Below are 26,279 nucleotides of genomic sequence, written 5' to 3' on the forward strand. Positions count from 1 at the left end.
TTATCCTGCCTCTTGGAAGCTCGCAATGGTCATCCCGGTTCCGAAAACTTCTAATCCTAAGCATACTTCTGATTTCAGACCTATAAGTTTACTTCCCTCGCTGAGTAAGGCTTTCGAGTCCGTGCTTCATGACCAGATTTCTTCTCATCTTTCGACACACAATCTACTTTCAAAATTCCAATCCGGATTTAGACCTCAGCACGGCACAACAACTGCTCTCCTAAAGATAAACTATGACATAGCTAAGTCACTAAATGAAAATAAATTTGTAATTTTGGTCCTTCTTGACTTCTCCAAAGCCTTTGATAGTCTTCCACATGATCTCTTCTGTCACAAACTAAAGAATATTTTTAATTTTTCCTCTTCTGCTGTCTCACTGCTAAAATCTTATTTCACTGATAGAAAGCAGTTTGTCAAATTTGGGACTGAATTTTCCACTAAACTTATGCTCAAAAGTGGCATCGGCCAAGGATCCATCCTGGGGCCTTTGCTCTTTTCGATGTTTATAAACGATCTTCCGTCCCATCTGTTTAACTGCTCCTACCATCTCTATGCAGATGATCTTCAGATATATGTAGAAGGTGATCCTACAAACTCTTCTCCAGCCTTTCAACTCATTAACTACAATCTTGATCGTATTCATCAGTGGTCCATCTCTAATGGTCTAGCTCTCAATGCTAAAAAATCCCAGGCACTAGTGATTCACAGACGAACTCAAATCATCGCTACAGAGCCTCTTTTCCTTAACGGTGAGCTAATTGCTTTCTCAAATTCTGTGAAAAACTTAGGAATTTTCTTCAACACTACACTCTCTTGGTCAGACCAGGTCAGTGCAATCTGTCGTAAAGTTAATTTTTCTCTGTTCTCCCTAAGACGCTTCAGTGACTACACACCCAAAGTAACTAGACTTATTCTTGCTAAAGCTCTTCTTATCCCATTCTTTACATACGGAGCGGAACTCTTCTTCTCAATGGATAGTGAGTCATTGAGGCACTTGTCTGTGGCTTTTAACAATTGCATCCGATATGTTTTTCAATTACGCTCGCGTGATCATGTATCTCGTTTTCGTGATGCGCTTGTTGGGTGTGACATCCAAGACTATCTTAAAATGAGGGTTGTCATTTTCATATATCGGCTGCTGAGAAGCAATACCCCTGAGTACCTTTCGTCACTTCTTACTCGGGGCACATCCGCCAGAAGAGAATGCCTTATGGTGCCTACCTCATCTATTGACCTTTTCTATAAAAATCTCTTCGTCCAGGGAGTTTCTTTGTACAATGCGCTCCCTCGAGTGGCGAGGATCTCCATCGAGTCAATTAGGGGACATTATTTGCGCGACTGGGATCCAGTTTAGTACCTCTTTTTTTTTACATTTGCAATTTTTTTTCATTTTTTTTTCTTAATTATTAATTTTTTCTATTTTCTTTCTTTTTTTTGTAATTCTTTTTTCTTTTCGTTATTGCTCATTTTCTTTTTTTTAAATTTCTCTTTCACAACAAAATACTGTAAGAGGGACAGACCCTAAATTTTTGTTGGAAATAAATAATAATAATAATAATAATAATAATAATACATCCAGCACCTACCCACACCACACTTCAACATATCGATCCCATAAATTTGCACATCAAACGGACTTATTAATTGTTCACGCACTTTCTCACATAACTCGAAAATTAAGTATGTTATCAAATGCGCCATCATTGCGTACAAGAGAGGGTTATGTGTGGCATATAATCCTCAAAATCATACAGGGGTGGCTTCGGGGCAAAGTATGGGAGGTACATCATCCCTCGGGGATGGTTAATTAGAAAACGTGTGATGTTCAAATTCCATTTTGCACTCTCCTCCACCCACACGCTCATTTTATTGGATTTATTTATTTTAATTCCCAAATGAACACCTAAAATTGAAAATGGGTGCGATGTGATTCCCTCGAGATATGTCGCCTTTCTCGAAAGTGTCAAGAAGGGAATTTGCTTTTGAAACAAGGAAATATGACGCAGATGATATAATTCAATGGGTCTTGTGAAATTTGATAGCCAATATTCATCAGAGAGAAATTCTAAAATAGAAAATTTAACCATTTCTTCAGAAAGTTTTAAAATTTTGAATAAAACTGCAAAACTTAAAAAAAATTATAGAAAAATAAATTATTTATCACAAATAATAATTCGATCCTATGTCCATAAAATTTCAATTCAGTGCGGGTGAAATGTAAAAAAAAAATGTGGTAAGAAAATTTGAGATGATAGGGAGGAATGCATACCATTCAAACTAACATACAAACACAGCGTTGTTCCAATGCTTCCAATGAGACCCATCGTGTCCACTCTCTTGTTGCGCAAGATGTTGCGGTCCAGGGACGGGGGAGATGCCACCGAAAAATCCCAGACATGGGATTGTGCGTGTTCACAAAAGAAGTCACGAATGGGAAAACGGTAGCTGTGGCGGTTTTACCATCTTGACGGATTGATTGATGACCATGCGATAGACAGCTGAATTTCATTTATAAACCTCGTAGAGCCTCGTGAATGCACACAGAGTGTGGAGCTTTTTGGGCATTCCATTCTTTTCTTCCATTCCTACCCGAAAAATTTTTGTGAATTTTTATTATTTTGCACACACCGTACCATTCTGATCCTTCTGTACCTTGTATGGTTTGTGCAACAAGAATGAAGAAGTTGAAGGAGATTGGCGAAGCATAGGAGACGATGGAAGTACATAACTTTTCCCAAGTAGCGCGAGCATCGACAGCAAAAAGAAATCACCCGCAGAAGAAGAAAAAGGAACAAAACGACCACCTTGACCGCATCTTCGCGGTGTTGCTCCATTAGGGACCACATCTCCTCCACGAAGAAGTTCACGTTTGGGGGACAGGGGAACAGGTGGAGGGTGCACACAACAAGAGCACGATGATTCCGCACAGACCGGGAGATATCGGCGTTTGTATCGCTTCGGAAGCGACTTAAATGTTGTGAATCTCACTAAAAAAAAACTAAAACAATTACCAATGGATGGGGACTTAATTTAACAAGTCAAAGGGGATTGCATATTTCCCAACTTGGGGCCTATCCGCAGCTCGATTTGCTTATCTGCTCGCGCGTGAGTTTGTCGAATTCACGAGCTTAATGAAGCTCTCTCATCACGCAATTAAAACGTTCTAATTAACACTCGCTGCGGATCTTATGGGTCGCATTCTAAACTCTTCTTCCAACACTTCACACGGTACGAGGTGTGTGTATGATTCTGTACTCTCTGCAAGAAGTTTTCCTTCTTTTGCAACAACCAACGTCGCAAATTGCCTCCATCGCTTGGACATTTAGTAAAATTATCGAAAATCTTGCACTATGCACTTCGTGATTTTATGAAATTCCTGACTTTTTTTTTCTTATGCCTTCTAGCGAAAGTTTATCCTAATTTCGTAAGTTCTTCTGTAAAAAAAACTTTTTATGGTTTAAGTGTGAGATTCAGTCTTACTTTGAAAAACTTTTTTTCTATAATTTTATGGAATTTTATGAATTTATTATTGGATGCAAAAATGAAACAAAACTTATCACACTTACGTAGAATCAGAATTCTGGGTTTTCGGATAAGATGACCAGTAGACGTATTTAGAGCATAAATAGCTTAACCATAAAACAAATAAATAAATTTGTGTGTGTCACATAAATAAATTAAATCAGAAATAGAACTCCTAAAATAAACTAAAAAAGTCCAATTTTAGAATGTGCCGAAAAGTTTAAATTAGATAAATAAAATTTGAAACTTTCAGCATTGCACACACATCCCTTCCTCCGTGTGGGCTCATAGTCTGAAAAATTCATCAATGAATCCCCCAGAATGAGAAGTATTTAAATGAGGTATACGGCGGGAGAGATAAATCTCTGCGGGCAAGAAAAAAAAAATACGACGAGTAACATTGGAAGAAATAAAAGAGCTCACATTACCCAAATGAATTGGATCAGGGAGGCTCGTTTCGGAGATTGTGTGGTGACCGGATATGGAAGTTTTTCGTGGTTTTTTTTTCTTACTTGTTCAGTTCTTCAACGATATGGGGCTGAAAACGAAAGAGAGTGAGAGGTGAGATAGAGGGGGCCACCCAAATTTAATTGATTGGCCCTCCTCATGCGGAGTTCCTTTGTCGGAATCGATTTTAATTAGGTCGTCGTCGTCTCCTAATCGCGTCACTCGACAAATATGGTAATGATTAGAATCTTCTGGCTTCTGGATTGTGTGTGATTCAAATTGGGATATCGTTTTGTCACGCGGAGAGGCGCTTTTGATACGATCCTCCCGCCGCTGGTACAACGCGCAAATTGCTATAAAGGGAAAATTTTGAGTGTTTGGCAGCATAATCACTGCCATGTACCAAGTTTTATTACTTGTGCTCACATATAAAAGCTCCCATATACTGTATGGAGAATTTAGAGACAACATTTCGTAATGAGTCTGTCACGGTTTATGCGAGAGAATTAAGATATTTTAATGATACTCCAACATCCACCCACCCCTTTTCATACACGAAGACTTTTTGGGGAGAAGCCGGAGAAATCTCTCAAAATGTAATGATGAAAGTCACCCCATGTGAATAAGAAGGAAGTTTTTCAATTTTCCCCTGAGCTTTGTCCACATTTTCAACTCACACAAATAGTCCCGAAGAAGTTTCACCCACGCATTTGGTTTATATGACACGCATTTTGGAAAAAAAAATGCAAAATAAATCCACCCCCATAAGTCAAAAAAATGCAAATAATTCTGTCGCCAGGGACAGTGAAAATAGAAATATAAATTTCCCAACATCATCTTTCAGTGATCCAGAAAGCTAAAACTTTCGATTACAATCGAACAGACTGATATACTATACAATCCTCCTCATGCGTCGCGGCGGAGAAAAGAAAAAAATCACTGGAACATAACTCAAAAATGTGACCATAAAATTCTCTTTTCTTCACCATCCGCCAATTTTTCATGCACAACTTTCTTCTATATACCGAACTTATTTATTATTATCCTTTAGGGAATGGAAATCGAAAGTATGGAATTCATTTTTTTTTCATCATTCCTTCCCAAGTATTATGATGAAAATCCTGAATTTTTAATTGATCCATCGACAAAAAAAACTCGCTAAAGATTTTGAAAGATAGGTAAATCTCCCTTAAAAACGCGATGGCGTAAAAAAAAGAGCAACAGCAATGATTCGTCATAAAAATCTTTTACAGCACCCGATTATCCCTCCGGCATCCTGACCTTAGTCGTGACGTATGTGTTCAGAGGGCGAGAGACAACGTAGTTCTGCATGCAAATTTTAGCAACAGCAAAATGTGGTTCACTTTCAACTGAACAAATCGAGATACGAACACACACCAATGTAGACAACCATTGAGGAGCTTCCTGCAGCACGAGTGGAAATAAATTACGCGAAAAGTAACGTGTGGAAAAAATAAAGGTCCTCTTTTGAAAAAGGACGCTCAAAGTTGTGAGATATTTAGGATTTATGTCCTTATGACCCTTAGGATTGACCTTGCAGCATTTTTTTTTAAAAAAATATATAGCGTTAAAGAATTTGGGAGCTTTTTTCATAATATATATCCTGCAGTAGAAAACTCTTTGAACATTGAGATTTATCTGAATTTCATTGTAAAGGAAAAAAATTAAATTAAATTTGTAAAATATGAAAATTTAATAATTTGAGAAAATGACATTCTCTTCATCAAGGAAATAAATAAAAATAAACAAAAAATATATTCAATTAGCCATAAGTTTCCCACTATAACATATCACCCCTTAATATATACCTTTATACATAATTTTCCATTAAACTTTTTTTTTTAAATTAATTACACAAAAAAGGATAAGACAATCCTTTCGTAATTTTCCCGTAGAAAAATCTTCGGAAAAACTCTAGCAGAGTATAAGGATTTAGTACTACATGTAACCCCCATAGATTTTTCTCCAATAAATGGCATTCAAAATATCCACTAAAATGGTATTTTGGAATGGAGACACACATACAGAAATGTCCTCAAAATTCGTCTCTTCCAGGATACTCCTCTTTAGGCTTTTTTGCGCATTTAAAGCTTTGAGAGAAAGTTGGGAAAAAGACTACACAGGATTCTTGTCGTGCCCTCCAAAAGTGGGGATTTATGGAGTCCACCACACTGTCTCGTAGCACACATACAGGGGCAAAGGGAGTATTCTTTAGCCATTATCCCCGTCTGTGGAATTTGCAATACAAACGCACACCCGAGGTGGAGAGATACCGATTCGGGATAATAATGAGGACGGGCAGCTGTTCTTTTCTCTCCTCACCCGTATACGGCGTCCCGGTGCGGGGGAGTCGCACAGCGAGCTCATGTAAAATGTATGAAAGCTCCTCAACGAGCGTCGCTCCCTTGCATGACAAAATGGCGGTCGCCGGGTACAAATGTGTGTACCCAGAGAACACTGACATCGATTTATAATGGGGATGTGTGACGCGCGTACACTGGGTGACAATGAAATGCAACCCTCATCCGCCCGTGGTGAGGGTGGGTGCCTGCTTCTGGGGGTGAATGCAAATTTTTGGGGTATGTTGAACTCAAAACGCATTTCTTGTTTTCACACTCGCCCAGGATACTTCCACTGACATTGAACTCTTAAGCGGGGGTGGTGGTGGAGTCAATATGAAGTGTAAGGGCTCAGGGGTTGGGGTTGTTTTGTCACGATTCGTGGGTTGAATTAGGTCTTCTTTTGATTAGATTTGTAAGTTCAATCGATAATTGCGTAAGAACGGGTGATTTTTTTTGCATAATAAATTTATCACCTAGATTTTCACTTGAAAGAGATAAATCAATAGAGTTTTTCTTTATACTATACCTACGTATAAAATGATAGGTATAGGTATAATTTTTTTTTATTTATTGAATTTATTATAAAAAGTTTTAGAAAATGTTTAAAAAATGTTGTCTAAAAACTTTCAGAATTTTTTTAAAAATAAAATAAATTATTGAGCACCTATAGAGAAAAGTAGAGTAGAGTTAGTAATCTAGATTGCAAGCCCCTGGAAAAATGTATTTTAATAGCTACGAAGAAAATATTGTTAACTCTTTGCTGGCAGTACCTATTGAAAGCCAAATCAGGGCCGAATACTTTAACTAAATATTTTTAGTTCCTTGAGTAGCTTTGTTTTCAAAGGATTGAAAAAAAATAAATACAAAAATCTCAAAATTATGAAAGTAAAACTTTAAAAAAATGCTTTGAATTCATTTCCCAAAGAAATATATCCGCAAAATATTTAACTTCAACAAAAACCATCAAAAGCCTGACCTAGTCCTCAATCTGCCATTTATTTGTTTTCCATGCATAACGATGGACTGTATACTAAATAAAATTTGAGCATGTCATCAAAATCCCACCCAACCCCCGACCATATATCCATTTCGATGCATTAGTGGAAGTTTGTGGTGTATCGCAAATGAAGCATCACAGCCGAAATAAATGGGGGTTGGTGATTTTTGCAAATCAAAAGTGTCCCAAAGACAAACTCTCCACACCATTCCCTGGAATGAAATAGAGAAATTGCATTTTGTGGATGGGGTGGGGGTGCACCACCGGGGTGGGGTATGGAAACGCATTAAATTTTGGCATTTGGCTTTTGGTCATTCGTGCATAAATAATATTTATGCAAATGCCCTGTCCCCCACTGCACCCTCGGGGACTGAATGAATTTTCCGAGTTGTATCGGGGACTCTCGCAAAATTTGTTTGTGTGAATGATACATAAATATCCTTATGCACACAAATAAAGCGGCGTGGGTGCGCGGGGGCTTTTCGGGGAGACCATCACGTTTCACTGCAAATAATTGCATCTTCGTGTTTAAAATTGAATTTGAGGATTTCCTAGCCCAGGCAGAGTACCTATATATATATATATGCATTGATTAGTGCACTCGAAGACGTCGTCTTGAGTTGCTATGGGTTTGTATGCTCTCCTTAAGTTCTTCGCTACTATCTACAATTGCAATGTCATGGCGTAAAGGGGACAAAGCACTTGGGAGATTTTGGGGGGATGGTAAAAGGTGGCACAGGGATGGTATACACGTCATCATTGTCGATGAGGGATTTACAGTGTTGTAATGGTGATTTTATACTTCTCCATTGCTCTCTCTCCCCATGGGTGGTCTTGGTGGTAGATTTAGGGGGTGGTGAAAGAAAAAGTGGTGTGTGTTTGTAGCACTGCAGCCCCCGCCAAGGATCTCTCGACTATATATGGCTCTCTATCGCTCGTCGAGGGATTGACTCCTTGGGTTAAAATTTAATTTGGCGCAAGCGCCGCGTCTCCTAGCAACGCCACTTCGAGAGAGAGACCACCGGGAAGCCCCCTTCGCCCTGACCACCCAGTCAGGAGGAGAATTCAATCAAATCATTAGGATCGAGAGCACAGGAATAACTGCAATCATTTGGCATTGCCGCGTGTACTTCGCGAGAGCTCATCGTCTTAAAAAAAATCACAGAAAATCACAAAAAATTCTCTTCATCATAAAACTTCTTGCAAACTTAGCTACTCCCCAAATAAATTGGATATTTCCACTAAATAACCCCTTCTTTCCACCCCTTTCCTTTAAGGGACATTAATCGTATACATAGTAGGGGTCTGTCGGGAGCGTGAGCTATGGCAGCCAAAAATCGCTTGGTATAAACTTCCGAGTACTGAAGCCATGAGCTAATGTCGACATTAGAACAGGGCAAAGTAGCATGTTTCATTCGCCGACACGAAAATGCTTGTTCGAGAGGAAGTTGAAGCGGAAGGAAAGACATATTTTACAGCCATTTTTATTGATTTACTCGTTTTGTTGTTGATCTTCCCCATAATTTTTCTCTGTCAGTCGTCATCTCGGTTTTTTTGTACACTTCTGCACCACGCGCAGGGCAAACCACTACCACTAGCAATTTTTTGGGAAAACTCCAAGTTCAGGAATTATCGGGTGTAAGCAAAAAAAAAGCTTCGCGGAAAGAATGCGTGGAATTTTTCAAGAATAAAAAAAAAAACAAAGAGGCGAATAGCTAGGCAGAAGTATTGCACTTCATCAAAATTATTTAAGAAAAAATATGTTTCATGATTAAAAATTTCAATAATAATTCATAAGAACTAATTTATGAAAGGGTCAACAATGTGTTTTCATTATGTAGATTTGAGTTAAAATAAAACTTCGTGAAGTACTTCTTCGCAATTTTGGATCAAAATATTTATCAAATTTATTCTAATATATGTGTAAGTAATTGATTTAACTTTATCAGTATTTTCTGATTTAATTTTATTTAGAAAAAAATCTTCATATACATATAACTTACATTCAGCGTAGTTTTCCACCCCTGAGTGAGCATAAAGCGCTCACAGTGGACGATGCATGAATACACAAAAGCCCAAAGGCAGAGCTTATGGGGAGCTTTCTCTTCGGTCCATGTTTTGGCGTTGCAGATGATTCCCGACCGAGAGAGAGCTGGAGAGAGGGTGCAAATTGAGTTTATGGGGTGTGAGAAACTTTTCGCAGACGCACCCCAAACCCCGCATGTGATGCACTGCAGTCTCCAAAGAGTAGCTTTTGCCGCCCATAAATTTTCGAAATTCATTCCTTTTCCTCTCTTTTCTACACGATTTTCTCCCATTCTATTTTTTTTTACTTGAGCCCGAGATGTTGGGTGTATGATTTTTGGGGGGCAAATTTGTGGGATTACATTGTTTCTGCGGGGATCTTGTTCATCCCTCAAGCGTTCAGGGGGTTGAGAGAGAGTGAAATGCCTCACTTCACCCCTTTTTCACATATAGGGGATGATAATGTACGTGTATATGTGGCGAATTATGCAAATTTTATTACACTGCAATGTTCCAGGTGATTCAAAAGACTCATTTAGTGCGACTAAGTTCTTTATTCATACTTTCATCTGTTTTATTAATTTTTGGGTTCCTCGTCAGCACAATAAATGGGGTGACGAGTGCAATGCTTTTCCATTGCACATCGCCCCCAATTATGGCGCTGACGAGGCTCCCCTTACATCACCCCCTTAACTTAAAAAAAAAATTATTTATTATTAATACATAATTTTTCTATAGATATATTATTTTATTTTGATTTTTTATTTTGAAGGTGATCTTTGCAATAAAATTTAAATTCTACATAAATTTATTTATTTTAGATTTTATTTAATTAGTTTTTTTTTTGTTTAATTATTTATTTATTAATTTTTTTTTTGTTATAGTGACCTTTGCAATAGCTATTTAAATATTTAGTTTACTTGATGGAATAATTTACACCTATTTTTATGTATTGTATATTCTTTGTTATTTTTTAATATAATTAAATTTGGGTGTTCCACCCTTAGGACTTTGTATGGCCCTTCAAAAAGTGCCTCTAATTTTGAACTACATTCTCTTTTTGTTAGAACGTTGTCATTAATATTGAAATCTTTTGGATTTGTGACTTTGTCATAATTTTCTTTTCTTTTTTTCTTAGATTTTAATAGATTTGTTTTTGTGTCCTCATGAGCTCTCTGAAGTCTGTACTTCAACTCAAGAGCGTAATTTTCAAAATTGTAGACGGGATCTACTCTTTCTAACCCTGATGGTAGCTTACATCTCTTACCAAAAACCAGCTCATACGGAGCATATTTCGTTTCCGTATGCACTGTCGTGTTAAAAGAGAAGCTCCAAAAAGGTAACCATGTACTCCACGAACCCGGATACTCATCGACTTGCATCCTTAGGAATGCTCCCAGAGACTTATGGGTATTCTCTAAAGATCCAATCGACTCGTGGTGGTATGCCGTGGAACACAGTTTCTTCATTTTTAATAATTTACATATTTCTTCAAAAATATTGGAAGTAAATTCTTTTCCTTTGTCAGTGGCAATAATATCTGGAATGCCATAACGTAATACAAAATTATTAACAAAGCTTTTTGCTACTTCCGCTGTCTCTTTAGTTTTTAGTGGGTATACTTCAATATATTTGGTAAGTTCACATTGTAATGTCAATGCATACGCATAATCATTGTTATCTCTTTCAAATGGTCCTACTAAATCCATATAAATTTTTTCAAACGCCGTTGAAGCAGTAGTAGTAATGATTAGTTTTTCTTTTGTGGGTTGGGAGTGCTTGAATTTTTGGCATTTTTCACAGCATTTTACGAAATTTTCGACGTCTTTCCGCATGCCATTCCAATAGTAGCTTTTTCGGATATTGTTATACATTCGGTTTATTCCGGCATGCCCGCTGCTCGGTAGTAAGTGAAATTCATTCAAAATTAGCAATTTGTTATCTTCCTGTTTTATTACTTTTACTCCCTTTAAGATGAGTATACGTACGTTTTTAAGGAGTGTGCGCGCTTCTTTTCTTTTTAATTTTTCAAGGAAGTCTGAAACTAATTCGTTCCCGGGGTTTTTGATTAGAATTAATTCCTTTATGCTTTCCTGTTTACAAAGTTTATCTAGTACTCCCAACACTTCATCTCGTGTCAGCATTGCCGGAGTATCTAGAGTCAAGAAGATTATATTTTTAGAAGGAACGTATACGACAGTTCTCTTCTTATCCGCGATGCATTCTTTTCCTTTAATCTCGTTAAAGTTAATTTTTTCTACAACGCGTAATTCTATCGATTTATTTGGCTTTTTCAAAATTTCTACTACCGTTGGGTCAAATGACGTGTTATTTTCGTTTAAATTGTCTTTATTTTCCATTTCTTCCTTTCGTTTTTTTGCTCTCGTGGTGACGAATATTTGCGATTCTTTTATGGCTTTTAAGTCTGATGATGTGACTTCGATTCTTGACAAAGCATCTGCTGCTACATTATTCTTTCCTGGGATATAAATCACTGAGAAATCGTATTCCTCCAGTATAAGTCTGAATTTCATGAGTCTACTTGATGGGTTTTTTATACTAAATAGGCTGACCAGTGGCCGATGGTCAGTATAGACTATAAATTTTCGCCCGTAGATGTATGGCCTAAAATATTTTACTGCCCACACTATCGCTAATAGTTCTTTTTCTGGGACCGCGTAGTTTACTTCGGCTTTATTTAAAGTACGACTTGCATATGCAACGGGTTTACCATCTTTGTTGCTAAGTACTGCACCTATCGCTAATCCAGACGCGTCCGTATGAATTGCAAAGGTGTTTTCTTTTGAGAAGTCGGGGTATTGTAGTATCGGTGGGTTTACTAGTTTTTGTTTTAATGTTTCGAATGCCTTTTGACACTCATCTGTCCAGATAAATTGTACATTCTTTTTCGTTAGATTCGTAAGTGGTGCTGCTATATGGGCAAAATTTTGTATAAATTTTCTGTAATAGTTTGCAAATGCTACAAATCTCTTTGTTGCATCGGCATCTTGTGGGACAGGGTATTTTTTCATTGCTTCTATTTTTGCAGGGTCGGGAAAAATGCCTTCAGAGGTTATATTATGTCCTAAATAAAGTATTTCTTTTTTTAAAAATTCACATTTTTCCGGATTGAGTTTCAAATTCACCTCGCGTAGTCTTTGGAAGACTTTGATAAGATTTTTATTATGACCCTCTAAATTTCTTCCAAAGACTATTAGGTCGTCGAGATAAACTAGGCAGGCCTCATAATTTAGCCCTGCCATACTGATTGTCATTAAACGGGAAAAGCAACTTGGGCTAATTTTTAGCCCCATAGGTAGTCGTGTTAGCTGATATTGCCCCCGGTCCGTAGTGAATGCCGTTACAGGCCTACTTTCCGGCTGCAATTTAAGCTGATAATAACCTTGGGATAGGTCAAGGTGGCTGAAGTAGATCGCACCAGCCAGCGAATCTAAAATTTCTACTATGTTTGGTAGCGGAAATTTGTCGTCTTCAATTGTCTTATTAAGTAGTCTATAGTCTATCACGAGTCGCCATTTTTTGTTTCCATTTTTATCAACTTTTTTTGGGACTAAAAGAAGTGGTGATGACCAGGATGACCTTGCCTCCTCTATTATGCCGTCTTTTTGGAGTTTTTGGATTTGACGGTGTATTTCGTCTTTTTGGGACTGAGGCAGGCGATAGGGCTTTACATACACTGGTTTTGTGTTGGGTTTTAGATGGATTTTTTGTTGTAATACGTTAGTAACGTCAAGTTTGTCTCCTTCGACAAAAAATATGTCTGCATATTTTTTACAGATATCGCTAATCGTTTTCTTTTCTTCTCCTGTGAGATAATCTAATTCTAATGATTTGAATAACTTATCAACTCTCTTTGCTGAGTTGTACCCTTTACCATAATCTCCTACAGTAAAATCGTCTGCGTCATGTATTTCTGTTTGAAAGTTATTAATAATTACCTCTTCCGCACGCACATTCAAAAATCTTATAGGTATTTTGCCATTCATAGGTTTCGCAATCATTCCTGCTACAAACACACCTTTTTCTACTTCATTCCCTAATATTACACATTCTTTTGTTGCATTTGTTCTTATATATCTCACACATTCGCATCTGCTTGGGATTCTTACATCAGTTGCCACAGTCATACTTAGGGATTCATCAGATGCTTCCATTGGTAAAATAAGATTTTGTTTGTCCAATTTAATCGAAATATTGCCTGTTGTGTAATCAATGCGTGCTGCAAATTTTGTAAGAAAGTCTGTGCCCAAAATTCCGTCTGCATTATTAATTGGAGTGCTTAGTATTAAAAATTCGTGATCAAAACATTCATTCCTCAACCTACATTTCAATTTTGCTGATCCCAGTGAAAATGTCGATCCACTTATTCCGTTTATTTTTATTTTCTTAGTCTTATTTATTTGCATGTCATTCGTTACACATTCACTCTTTATAGCGCTAATTGACGCTCCTGTATCGATGAGGAAGCGAAATTGTTTCTTATGTACTAGAATTCTTAAATAATTCATGTTTAAGCAAAAAATGCGTTAAAGTATTCGTCTTCACAAAGGGTATTTACAGAAGGTTCATTTTCCTCTTCTGCGGTTCGGATTGACTGATTTGAATTTGTATTCCTACTATTTCCTCTAGCGTTTCCTCTATTTTGTCCTCTATTTTGACCTCTATTCTGACCTCTATATTGTCCTCTAGATTGTCCTCTGTATTGTCCTCTGTATTGTCCTCTATTATTTGTTCTGTTATAATTTTCGCGATTTGGTCTTCCTCGGTAATTGTTTCCACGTCCGCGTTTTGGCGTGAAATTTCTCTTTTCTGCGTGAAAAATCTGTCCTGAACTTTGTCCTCTTGTACTCTCTTCGTCTAGAGCACCCCTGATTGCTTCTTTTAGGGTTTCGTAATTCCGTGCTTTAACTATAGTTCCTAATTGACTGCTTTTTAATCCATTGGCAAAAGAATTTATCGCGATTTTTTCATTGGTGTGGGATAAAACAGAGTGTGTAGTATCATCTCCTTGTGCTTGGGAGATTGTCAATTTGATGAACGTTTCTTCGATTTGTTTAGCGAAATTTTCAACACTGTCACTTCCTTGTTTAGCTGTGCAGAGATTGTGCATCAGCGCCGTTTGTGATCTGATTGGTAATAAAAATTTCTTGATGTCACGCACTAAATTCTCTACGTTCGTATACTCATTTTTCAGTTTGAGCTTGGCTCCTTGGGGAAGTCTTGTTTTCAACACAAATTTAATCAACAATGTTTGTTCCGATGCAGCAAGGACGAGGCTGTACATCTCAATCGCGTCAATTAATCGGTGAGCACTTTCTTCTGTGTCTTCGAGACATGGAAGAATAGTGGCCGCGGTTCTAATATCAAATACCGACATTTTATTAGGGTTTTCTGAATTGGGGATTGGGATTTCATTTACTTCTGCTTCTTCAGCTCTTTCTTTTGGATTATTCAATATTTCTTCACTTATTTCTGCTTCTTCAGCTATTAATTTTGAATTTCTCAATATTTCGTCGCTTTCTTCTAAGTACTTTTTTCTTTCTTTTATTATTTCAGAGTCTACAGATTTCCCGCTCAGTAGCTCTCTTGTTTTTAATCTAATTTCATTTATCCGAGTTTGTTTTTCTAAAATCAACTTTTTTGTTCGTTGTCTATTTGGTCCATCTTTTTTCAAATTAGTCCATATATTTTTTAGTTCGCTTAAATATTGTTTAACTTCGCTTTGGAAATCGGTATTACTTTGGCTTAAGGCCATGTATAATGTAAAAACTTAGCTTAATCCTTTTCTTTGTCTGCTTTATGCGATGGGGCTACGTTGCATCTTCGTTGATTCTGCGTTGGGTATTGGTTGGCTCCGCGTTGACTCTCTTAGGCGATATTTACTTGTTGTCTACTGGCCTCCAGTTTTTTCCAACAGATTTTCCAACCAGCCTGGAGGAGGAGGGTGACACCGATGGCCAAGATGATTATATAGATCACTTCACGTTGCTCGAACACGTTGGGCCTCTCGACGGTTGTACTCATTGCATTGTTGGCTCCCTGTTGTAGATTGTTGAGGGCCTCTTTTTCCGCTGTACAATAGTTCCCCATGCTGGATTCACTATTTGTTCACTTCTGCACTTAAAGTTTTTTTATGATTTTATTTTTCTTTCAATGTTCACAATTTATGTGGAACTACTATTTGTTCACTTCTACACTTAAAGTTTTTAATGATTTTTTTTTTTTCAATTTTCACAATTTATGTGGAACTGGCAGGATCGCCATGCAATGTTCCAGGTGATTCAAAAGACTCATTTAGTGCGACTAAGTTCTTTATTCATACTTTCATCTGTTTTATTAATTTTTGGGTTCCTCGTCAGCACAATAAATGGGGTGACGAGTGCAATGCTTTTCCATTGCACATCGCCCCCAATTATGGCGCTGACGAGGCTCCCCTTACAACACACACACTTGTGCGATCTCACCAAAAATGCTTTGTCAAGTGGCTGCTGTGTATATGTTTGTGCAACCAGCCAAACAACAGAATATATCCATCTTTTGAAAAGGAAACGCAACCATAAAAGTTTGCGCAACAAGCGGGGGTATGCGACAAAGGGAGGTGGTGTGTGTTTGATACAATGAAGAGAAAAAGGAGCACGATAATAAGAAATCTGATAAAATATTACAGAATCCATTTTGAAGTTATTCACACATTTATGAGCAGTAAAACCCCTCAATTTCCCTATCAAGTAGAGAATGGTGTGGGGTGTCTCCATAAGCTCACAGCTACGATGATGACAAAGACAAGAAGCTCCGGGGAATCCGCTTCAAGGAAGCGCGAATTGGAGCGTTCATTTTTTTCTCCATCTTCAGCACTTCTCCCAAAAGCATATCCGAGGCTTTCACAGGGAATTTGTGGCAAAATGCAGAATATTCCGTCGAGGGATTTCGGATCAGGTGGATCGTGTTGGTATTTGAACCCCAAATAGATTTCCTGAGGAAGATAATTTTTTTCCACCCTCTCCAATCTCTTTTTTTCCCCACCATTGCTCCACATTTATTTGCCATATGATTTATTAATAATATTTCTTATTGTCGCGTGCAAAGTCAGTTTATTTTTATTTGGTTAACGAATTTTTTCTTCAAGTTCCTTTTTGCTTGCCACTCTCACTGATTTCTCTTCTCAGGGGCCCTTTCTTATCCCAAAATCATCAGCAAGGGCAGTAAGTATGTAGAAAAAAACCAAAAAGGGGGACATCATTGCGAAATCAATGTACATTTATTTTAATTTCAAAAAAATAATCACATAAAACAGGCTTTATATATTTTCTAAACTTGATACTTTCCTGCAATGAATTCAAATTAACAAAAAAATTGAATTAATGGGTCTTATTCAGCGACCAAGAAACCCTTGAAATCCGCTTAAAATCTTGAAATTTCAGTACAAAATTTAAAGATATTTGAAATATGCCTAATGTTAAAGGAAACAGCAATTGCATAGCTCGAGTAACCGACTTTTTTGTGTAATTCTAACATTTGACGTTTATTTATTTGACGAATGACATTTATTTTTATTATTTGACGTCACAATTCTAACGTTTCATATTTCATTTCGATAACTGTTACTGCAGATTTTATTTTAAATTTTTAATGACACTTTTTTGACATTTCTCTTTTAACGTTTGACACTCTTTTGCCAATATTTAAAGTTTTTATTCTTCGCTTTGACGTTTTCTTTTTAACGCTTAAAATTTTCTTTTTAACATTTTAGGTCCATTCTTAAGTTTGGAGTTTTTAAAACATGCATTTTTTTTCTCAATGTTTTATTTTAAGTTTCGAAATAATTTGTTTTGACCTTTGAATGAAAATCTACTAAACCTTGTAAATTTTACTCAATTTAAACCTCCTGACAACACCATCAGATTCATTATTCAGAATTATTGGTCCATCTTCTATGCAAACAGTCTTCTTCTCAATAACATACCCCTTTGTACATGGTTAGTCAAGAAAGAATTATTTGTATATTCCACCTAATAAGTGAATATTTTTATGTCATGAGCCCCACTCACCCTTTTGTTCACTCATCGGCAAAATTTCATTTCTTTTTTGGGGACCTTTTCTTCAGTTAAATATTTTGTTTTATTAACCACTTACAACTTTTATTTAAATAGTTTTGTGAGAAGAAAAAAATATTAATTTAGTCTCCGAAGGGGAGAAGTGGGCAAAAGCTGTGTGTTGAATGTCAGCTCGAATTATTGATGACAACCTGGTGGCGGTGGTTTGATTTTATTTACTACCATGTTATGCTCCTTTTATGGAACTTTCGTGTTTTTTTTTACCTACTTCTTCCTACCTCCTCTCAATGGCCCACCCGGTGTGATTTGCATAGCGCTGAAAAAAAAGGGAGGCAAAAGTTGGGATTTTCTCTCTCTCGTTTTCCTCCTCTTCTCTTCTTTTTTTTCAATTGTTCGCTTATCAGACACCTTGTCAAATCCATGTGTTTGCTCGAAATTCTCGCTCCTTTTGTGATTTGGGTTTCTCTTCTCTATATATGTACAATGTACAATTTGGGGTGTCCTACCTCCAACCCTTTTACACTAAAGGAGGAAAGGGTGGTTGGGTATTGCGGGGAAATGTTGTAGAGACCGTCGGGTGTGTTTCGCTATATATAAATATATGGAAAATCCTCGATATTTACATGAATTTCCAGAGTGTGTGACATTTGTTTGGAGCATCTGGAGATTTAAGTTGAGGGTGTGTAGGAAAAACTTTTCAGGGGCATTTTTTTCATCAACATAATATAGAGATAGAGATTACAACAGACTTCTTGGGCATGTCTCCTGATATGTTGTATGTACTATGTTTGAGTACACCACACCAGTAGCAATGAAAAGCTCGCGATGGGGTCTTTTGCTATATATACCGGCAGTGAGCTACATATGGTACGGGTGGTGCCATCTGTGGGTGTCTCCAGCAGATGCGTGAAATCAGCCATTTTGTCGCCTTGTCTCGCTCTGCGAGGCCCCCGAGATTGCGCGGTAACGCCTCCCACACCCACTCTCTCTCGCATCTCGTGCGCCTGTGTGGGGAGTGCGCCAAGTGGGAGAGCTCATGAGTGGCGCCACATGCTGTCTCACCGCAGCCGTCTCACTTGCTCTCGCTTCGAGAAAGCGCGAGCGGTGCAAAAAAGCTCAAAACCACCGAAATGGGGTGGCCGGGTGATTTGGAACTTCCGCACACGCACCCCCAAAGCTCCGCTGTGTGACGTATCTATCCGTGTGACAGAATTTAGTCAAATTTTCAAACACAAACCGTCTCCCGCCGGTCTCACGGTGAATTTTACAAATTTAAATAAATTAATGGAGCCTATTGTATGCCTCGTCTTATGTACACACACACACAGCTTTTTTTCCTTCACTCTCAATATGCAAAAATTCAACCTTTTTTGCATACTATTTGTTTTAGTAATGAATCTCGTGCTTCGGCCCCCGTTTGCCGCGCAATTAGAGGGGCAATTCGTTCTCAAGTTTCTCAAATGGCAACAAAGATAAGATGCGATTTTTCGAGCAATACCGGCATTTTTTTTCTTTCATGAAAGCGAAGAAAAAGAGGCAAAAAGCTTGTCATACAAATTGCAAAATTACTCTAGATGTGAAGGAGGGAGAATTCTCAAGTGCTTGGTATTTTTTTTTCTAGTCAATGAGTTTTATGAGTGCAAAGGTCCACGAAGGGAACTCACAAGCAAATTATAAGAATTATTAATGATTATCGCTTGTAAGAGAAAAGAAAAACACACACAGCACAATTCCCCGGGAGATTTCTTCGTGGTGGATGACCTCGTCATGCAATAGAGCCATAAAGAAGCGATGCACTCCATTTTGTGAGTAATACTTGTAATTCTGTGCTATATTTGATTAGAATGGCCACATTTTTTTCACCTTTAGAAGCTCTAAGTTTTTCTTTCCTTATTGTTGTTGCTATTGTCGGGGGGCTCGCTGGGTGCTATCGTTGGAAATTCATCGGTGGAACAAGAAGGTTAAGAGAAAAAAAAATACAACAACCAACGAGAATGTAACAACAATGGCAAAACACTCACTCATGTGTTTAAAAGACTGTAGGGAAATAAATTAAAAATTCCCTCATGTGGCAGAGGGAAGAATCATGTTAAAAGATGTCCAAGACAATTAAATAAAAATGGACGATGGCGTTAAGTTTTACCATCGGGTAGCACAGTTCTTTTGCGTTGGGGATTTTCAAGAAGGAAACTCCACGCTTTTACACGATGATGATGATGGAAATTCACATACAGCAAAAAAAAAGAAGTTGACTTTTGTGCGAAAGAAACCGTCGGTGAGACGAGCAATTCACCTTCAATTAGTAAAAAAAAAAGAGATATTTTGTTCACAGCGAATTTATATCACGTGAAATTGCCGTAAAAAAGATTCGTTATTCAGGTTAAGCGAAAGAAGTTAAATGTTGTAGGAGTGAGTTCAAGAATTTCACAAAATTGAGAAACCTTTCAGCAAGTGTCTGGAAAAATAAAGAAATTGGGTCAGTGATGTCGCGAAAGAAAATTTACATTTTTTCATTAAAGTTCTGAAGCATAAAAAAGAAGTTAATGCATCTTACGAATTAATTATTAGCATATTTCCTTTATAAAATGTTTAAAGACTCTTTCCTGCATTTTTTTAGTTCCGCAGAACATGTGAAACCAAGAAAAAATCATGAAGAACCTGAAGAACATAAGAAACCAAAAAAAATCTTTAGTATAACGTGAAACAGAAGCAATAGAAATGCTATGTTTTTCTTTCTCTAATTCCCATCAATATTTCTGTTTTAACTCAAATATAATATAAAATATTAAATATAATAAACATATTTTAATTGAATCATAATTTTTGAGATTGTTTTTAAAATTTAATTTTCAAATTCAATTCCCAAAATTATACGTAGCGTTAAAATAACATTTAATTCTGAGTCATTTATTTTTTGTAGTAAAGAAAAAATCTCAATATGGCATATCTGGGTTAATTTTAGAACAGATTGCAAACACTACAGAAGTGCATTAGATGAGAAAACTAATTATCTAATGAGAGATGGGCGAGAGATTTGATCTTAATCAAAATGAAAATATTATTCGTTGCAATTGTTGCAAGTTGCAATTCATGGTTGCAAAAAGAAATGCATTTTGCACCAATTAAAATGCGATTAATTATGCAAATGATGGGCGTACAATTTTTGAATTTTATTGCCACTCCAATATTATGCTATATGTATACCTACTAATTTCACGCAGAGAAGCAGTAATGGTGGAATAGAGATGGCAAAATGGGTTTGAAAGAGTGCAGAGGAAGGAAAACCTTTGAGTGATTATTAAAACAAATATTTAACACAATATTAAATTACAATAACTATATCTTCCTTTGATGTTACATTGTGATGCGAGTGGTGGCTAATTAAATGCGCGCCATCCATTTTTTTTCTTTCATTTTTTTTATTGCTTATGTACATTATAATACACTACATACAGTGAATTACACTGTCGGTACATAAATTATTCAAAAGCGAATTATTATTTATTAAAACAAACAAAATTACCATTTGAAATTGGTTTTGGCTTGCTCAACATGAACTTCTTCATTTTTTTTCTTTCTTTCACTGCAGAAGCGAAACATTTTTATTCGCGCGACACTTTTGCACCTTTGGAGGAAAATTTTTGCTTTATTGACCAACAGTATGATTTTCTATATTTTTTCTTTCATGCCTTGAGGGCAAAGAAAGACGTTTTTCATTTTGATTTCTTACCTCGAGTCACGATTTCCCCGCATCGTGAATTTTCCCCACACGCGCACATTAATTAAAATATTTATTAATCTGTCAAGAGAGTTCTCACGCATTAAATCAAATTGTGAAATTCTTTTTTTTTTCTTTGAGTTACCTTAACATTTTTTACACGGACTTTTTGTATTTCTTTCCCACGGATTGCCGTTGCAACCCCTAATAGAAAATTGGGGAGCACTAGTAAAAGACTTTGCAACAGATGGCGCTAGAGATCAACATAGGGAGATAAAAGTTACATACGTTAGATACATATTATGTATGTAGGTAGTGTGGGAAAAGGGACTTTTTGCCACCCTATCGGAAGTTTCCCTTCGAGCGGGAACATGAAGAAACCCACCCCCTACTCATTGCAGGAAGAATTCAATGAGAATTCAGAGAGTTCAATTAGTCAGTTTCTCTTTATGCTAAATAGAGCCCACCTTCGCACCCTTCTCCCCATTCAAATCCCTCCATCCCCTTTTTAAGGCATCGCAGTGAGGTCAATGTGGTGTGTATGGCTAGGAAATGTGGTCAAGTTCAAGACAACTCCAGAGGTGTGATCGTGGCTCGCAAGATGGGCACGTAGACGAAGGGAGAGGTGGGTGTTGCACACGAAAACAATTCAACCATGCAATTTTCAGAGTAGTACATACATATACTTTTTATTACTCCACTTTTCTGGCATCCAACTGAGGCAATGGCCATTGTTTTTTGACGGTTGACTTCTGAACCACAATTCTATATAATATTTTTTTTTCAACCCAAATGCCCCGACACGAGAAAAAAAATCGAAAAAGGGAAGCAAAAGTCACGACAAAGGAATATTCTTCTACGTCATTTATTTATTTTCCATTGTTTTATTATATTTTTGAACAAGTTTGAAACATTAGGAAAAACCGGAAAAACTCTTGGAATCTCCTTAAATAAAATAGGATAAAAACAATCTCTAGAACTTTGAAATTTGAATAAGAGGGAAATTCATACCTTGAAGAAGTAAAAAAAATATCAAGTCTAAAATTTTAAATGACATTTTCTTAATCAATCCTTTATAATCAATTCAATTCAATAATCACTTGAAAAAAAAAACAGTTCAATTAAGTTTTGCAATTAACAGAGAAAATCCCAATTTTTGAAATGAAGAATATATGTATGTGGACTTCTCAAAAACAGGGAATTCCCAAAAAATAATAAGCAATTTAAAAGTAAATTATTTACTACATATTTGATTCATTATAATCTATCTCTGTCTTATTCTTTGTGCTGTTTAAGTGTAATATGAAAAAAAACCCGACAATTCCAATAAAAGAATCTAAAAACCTGCGAAGAATTAACGTCACACTCCTATAGTCTCTTGCTTTGTGATTTGGTGAGCTTAATACCTACGCCGACAAGAAGTACTCGCGAGGGAAAAAAAGAATCATGTGTAGAGAGAAAATGAGTTTTAGATGGCAAAGATAAGACGGTCTATTCACACTGAAAAAAAATATTGTTTCAATTAAATATTGTTCTTGAAAGAGAACCATACATCGTAGCCGAAGCGTGTACATAATAATATAATAAAAATAGAAAAATATATATTATAGAATGGAGTGAAACAAAACTCTTCTAAATATATATATTTTTATTTTATTTTCAGATGATCAGCCAAGCGAAAAGTAAAATGGCTCCTAAGTGCACGCAATATAGCACTCTTGTTGTACGCTTTCGATGGTGGATAGTTGGTTGAGGATGGACCCTCTGGTGGTGTACGCGGAGAAGGAATACAGTGTGGGAAGGAAAAGAACACAATTTCATCATTTTTGCCTCAGACACACAAAAGTGGAATTTATTTAATCTTTGATTTTTCTCCCGGATCCTTGCGAATTGTATATCGTGGACTTCCTGTATCTTGTTCTTTTTTTTTCTGCCCTTCATTTTGCTCCCCCCTCTCGTATCCCATTGTCCATAAATATTAATGAGAACACCCGAGAAAAGCCAGTCTCATGACCATCACCATACAGAGAGCCTCCACAAGAAATCGTTAAATCATCTTCATCTTTCATCGACCATCCTTAATATCCCAACCCTCCCCCACACATGCTCCGATGTGATGCCGAATGGTCATCTTCAGCTATGATATTTGTGATTCATATATAAATTATTCCCATCTCCCCGTACTGTCGTATATCAATTGCTCCCCGTTGCGACCGCACCAAAATGTATATAGCAGTAGAACTGCTGCCCAAAGTGAAAGGAGCCACTCGAAGTTGCGATGATTAAGGGAAGAAAGTTTCTGTTTGTCATTGAGAACCATAAAAAAAAGTCCAACTAAAATGTTTATGGAGGCAAAAAGCAAAGAGAAATTATTGCTTTTTCTACTTCAGCACAAATCATCAACTTTTCCCCAACCTCGTCACGCAGAAAAATTGCACTCAGAAAAATGATGGATGAGAAGAAGGGAGTGTGTGCTCTAAATTGACTTTAGTATGACGACGACACATAGCAGCATAAGAGATTTATGTTACATTGCGAAGGAAACTATTGGATTAATCACGCAATTTTTTTTCCTTAACAATTTATGTTTTAAAATAATGAAGTGGAAGGTGAATTTATAATCGAATTGAGTTAGAAAATTTCTGAATATCCCTTATTAACTCAATATTTCACATAATTCAGTAAACTTTTTGTTTATCCTTACATATTTTAAGAATCCAATGAAAATTTGTTCAAAGTCAAAGAACATCATTACAACGTAGGTGGCAACCCCTCTCGTGAACACGCGGTGAGAATTTTCTCGAGTGTTCTTCCCTCATAATTTTGCATCAATTGCGCTCATATTAATGACACTCGCACTCTTAAGCTATATAGCAAGAGCGATTACAGCAATTTGATCTTGTGCGCAAAGTGGAGAAATGCGAGAACGACTCTCGAGACGAAACCTTTGGCATGCAAATAATTTGTATTGTGCCTCAATTAAAATCATTAAATCGCCCTTAGTTTGCACACCGTCGACTGCCGCGCCCATTTTCCTGCACGGAATTTCCACCTCGAGCCTCCCATCGTCATTTTGAGAGCTTTTTTTTCTCCTCATTCAATGTGGGTGGAAAATGAGGATCTGTGTGTGTGTGTGTGTTTCTTTAATCTTCCATCGCAGCATCTCATACCCAGACGGTCCAATAATTAAACTCGATTCTGTTGCAGATGTTTGCACAAGACGCTCTTCGTGGGGTTTCAATCATCATCATCGTCAAAAAATACACATAGAGATGGTTTCATAGCGTGGAGGTGGGGCAATGCGAGGGTGGTTTCAGCCGGAGAATATTATCTCATACTTTGAAGAAGTTTAGTCGCATTTTTCTCTCTGCGTGTACGAAGAGGGAAAATTTGATTTTTGAGCATTCGCAGCGATTTTTAGCGCCTTCTGGTTTGAGGCAAAAGCTAAAGACAAGAGTCGAAGAATTTTTTTTGCTTTGATGCTCGCTAGGATAATATGCATGAGATGAAGTAGTATTGTAATTAATTGTAATTTGTAAAATTTTATTTTTTTTCATGAATATTTCAAAAGCATTAAGATCATTGAAAAGAATTCGTGAGCAGTTCAATGGACAAATGCATCATTAAATTTTATTTTTGTTTAAATAATGTCTGAATATTTTAATTAGATCAATCAGGATTTTGAGCATCGAGCAAAGGCACATCGCCTCTGTATCTTTCCTCTGGTATATGTACTTCACAAGAGGACACTCCAAATCTTCCCTCGCTGAGCAGTGTGGAGTTGTGTCAGCTGCAGGAGGAACAGGAGGCGGTGTAGCGAAGGAAGGAGATCCCATGGCAAGATGGATGGGGAGACATGGACGACGAAAGAAATACTCGAGTATTATTCAAATGGGGATGAGATAAATTTGAATATTCTCAGTGAGGGATTATTTGTCCCTGTGAGCACATTTCGCGCTTCAACCCACCTCCTGACCATTCTCCGCGCACCATGGCACAAGAAAGTTTAATTTGATTTTGTCTCTCTCTCGGAGCACAAGGCAAAATTATTATATTTTGAAGTTTCCATCCAACGGACGATATTTTCTCCGTGTGGAAACACAACCCAAAAGAGCTCCAATTTAATCCAATTTCTCTGCACCCCCGTCCCCCATGGAGAGGTTTTCTCTTCTTCGCAAAAACTTGCACAACTGTGGATTTTTCTCTAATTACACAAAATTGCGCCCAAAAATGGAGAGACAGCATGAGGATTTGAGCAAATGGCCAATTTTTATTCTTATCTCTATAAAACACTTGTTTAACATAAGCTTCCGTATATATATTTTCTTGCACACAGCACTTTAAGGAAAAATTTCAAGCTCAACAAGATCAAGAATCTCAACACTTTTCCTTACTTTTTTGTGGACTCACCCAGAAATGGGGAAGATTTTCGAGGGTGAACATGAAGGTGGAGCGAAAAGCCATTTAATACTACGAAATCCCGGCATGAGCTTCGTCAAAAATCTTTCTCTAAAACAGAGGGCGGGTGTGTGTGGGCACAATTATTAATGGAATGACAGTGGCACCACTGTGTTGCAAAAGACAGTGGTGCAGGAAATATACAAATTTCTTGGGGCTTTTCACCATGCCTTTTTACCCACCTCTTTACATTTAAATTAGCACTGCAATTAGTGGGATTATTTGATTATGCTCAAAATGGTTAATTATTCAATGGCTGGCATTGAGATAAAATAATATACTTCCTTCTTGGTGTTTTAGGAATGACTTTACGTAGAGTGTTTTGGGAGTCTCAGACTACAGTTTAATTCGTGATTATATTTTAGAGCTCGCAAAAAGGCTAAGTATATTAACAAAAAAAACATTCTAAAAAATATTTTAAATATTTCTCCAATAAATTTTTTTTGTGATTGGAAAAAACTTTTTTTTTTTTTTTAATATTTCTTAGATAAATATTTATTCAATTGTAGTACCTACCACAAAGCATGCGCTAGTAAATCTTAAAATTCTTTCATGCCCTTTATCATATTCATTAGGTCTATTTTCTTATCTTTTCAATCAAAGAAGAATTTTTTGTTGAAAAATCTCAAAGAAATCTCCCATCTTGCATTAGAGAAAAATTCTCTACTCCCTCA

The 26,279-nt window shown here is 36.9% G+C and overlaps 1 protein-coding gene and 1 pseudogene across 2 annotated transcripts in view; one reads left to right on the plus strand and one right to left on the minus strand.

Moving 5' to 3' along the window:
* The window catches only part of LOC129791525 (NADH dehydrogenase [ubiquinone] flavoprotein 1, mitochondrial-like), a 38,915-nt pseudogene extending 23,450 nt beyond the window's left edge, over positions 1 to 15,465 (minus strand).
* LOC129793390 (POU domain protein CF1A) overlaps positions 1 to 26,279 on the plus strand; it is a 299,560-nt gene that overhangs the window by 141,037 nt on the left and 132,244 nt on the right. The gene's annotated exons all lie outside the window — the stretch shown is intronic.

This window comes from Lutzomyia longipalpis, chromosome 3 (genome assembly GCF_024334085.1).
Source record: "Lutzomyia longipalpis isolate SR_M1_2022 chromosome 3, ASM2433408v1".
Taxonomy (NCBI): Eukaryota; Metazoa; Arthropoda; class Insecta; order Diptera; family Psychodidae; genus Lutzomyia; species Lutzomyia longipalpis.